Source organism: Cricetulus griseus, chromosome 7 (genome assembly GCF_003668045.3).
Source record: "Cricetulus griseus strain 17A/GY chromosome 7, alternate assembly CriGri-PICRH-1.0, whole genome shotgun sequence".
Lineage (NCBI taxonomy): Eukaryota > Metazoa > Chordata > Mammalia > Rodentia > Cricetidae > Cricetulus > Cricetulus griseus.
The window spans coordinates 62653211-62654790 of record NC_048600.1 but is presented as its reverse complement, the minus strand read 5'-3'; the positions used below and the strand labels follow the sequence as shown (position 1 = coordinate 62654790).

Here is a 1580-nt window from a genome sequence, read left to right as displayed (position 1 = left end):
CAATTTATCAAACAGTCCAGGCAAGAGCAGTTTCTTGCCTAAATGGCTAATCTTGCCATGTTGAAGGAAAACTCCATATTGAGTTGAATGATGGGGGACATCCTTCTGTGTAGTAAACAAGCAGGAAGTGACATAGCAGGCAGACTCAGAATATAAGGAGGGACAAGCAGGAAGTCGTTCTTTTCCTCTTGGTCTCTGCTCTGGAGCCTCCATGTGATTCCCAACAAGAGAAGACACCTGCTGCTGGCATCCAATCTGATATGTCTTTATAAAATATACAGATTAAGAAATTCTAGTCATTGGCCAGCAGCATTGTACCTAATATAAGTCTCTGTATTTTATTTTGACTGCCCACGTAGCAGTGGGGCTCTGGTGGATGGCATAAAGACTTATTGTTCAAGCAGCCATGAGCATGATCTACAAAGGAATGCATAGGAAGCTTGGAGAGACCACAATAGGAGGTGGGGTAGTTATCAAAGCAATTGTACCAGCTAGAGGTTGAGAATATGGGCAGGGCTGCTCTACCTGGAGATGGGCTTTGGAGAGAGGCACACTTGAGAGGCTCCCTCTGCCAAAAAGAAACACTACTCAAGATAGTAAGAGGGTGAACACTTGGATTTCTCCTTTTCTGCCATATTCCAGTATCCTTCATAGGGTGAGTTCTGCCATATTCCAGTATCCTTCTAGAATCAGTGAGCAGGAGTTCCAGTTTTGCAAGACACAGAGCAGAGTAGGAGGGCAGGAGATAGTTCTGAGAACAAGCAAAGGAACCCCATGGTAGTGGAAGCCACATGTGTAATGCAGAAGAGTGAATCACTGAGGACTGGGGTCTGTGTGGGAAAAGGGACTTGTGCAGAGTGTGCACATGAATGTCGCTAGATATCAGGAGTTTCTGGCACCTATAGTTTACATAGTATCCTGTAAGCAATACAGAACTGGTAGAAACCTTTCCAGCAGGATTCTGGAATTGGTTGATTACAAAAACAGGCCAGAAGGGGGATGTTCTCCAACAGGGTTCAAAAAGTGAGAAACCAGATAGGGCCTATGTGTTAACATCATTGAGATGTACACTTACCTAGCAAGGGAAATACCATGATGATGCTGATGGTTTCCCCAAGGCTAAGCTTGTCCATTGAACTCCAGATGTACTGATTCCTGTGATTTCCTCAAACATGAGAAACCCCACTGCATAATTTGTGAAAATGGGGAGATGCTTTTGCCCTCCTCCTTATTGAAAAACAACAAAATCCCCAATCTTTATTTAGATGCAGAAGATGCTAAGCAAGTAGGAGGTGCTTGCTGTTTGAGTGTGACAAACTGATTTTGATCCCTGGAACCTACATAAATGTGGAAGGAGAGAACCAGCTCTAGAACTTGTTCTCTGACCTCCATACACATGCTACAGTACACGTGTGTCTGCATTCACAAGTCATTCCCGCATGAAATAATAATTAATAATTAAAAAATATGAGGGGACACCAAGAGGATGGCAAGCTAGGGGAGTGGGAGCCATCTTCTTGCTGACGTTTCAGATTATAACCATCATAAACTCTTCTTACTCTGTCCTCTTCTTAATGGCT

The 1580-nt window shown here is 43.5% G+C and overlaps 1 non-coding gene across 1 annotated transcript; it reads left to right on the top strand.

The window, feature by feature from the left end:
• Positions 1 to 1067: 1067 nt before the first annotated feature.
• Positions 1068 to 1231, top strand: LOC113836848. The gene has a single exon (XR_003487371.1). It is a non-coding gene; the product is annotated as a U1 spliceosomal RNA (small nuclear RNA).
• The last annotated feature ends 349 nt before the right edge of the window (positions 1232 to 1580 follow it).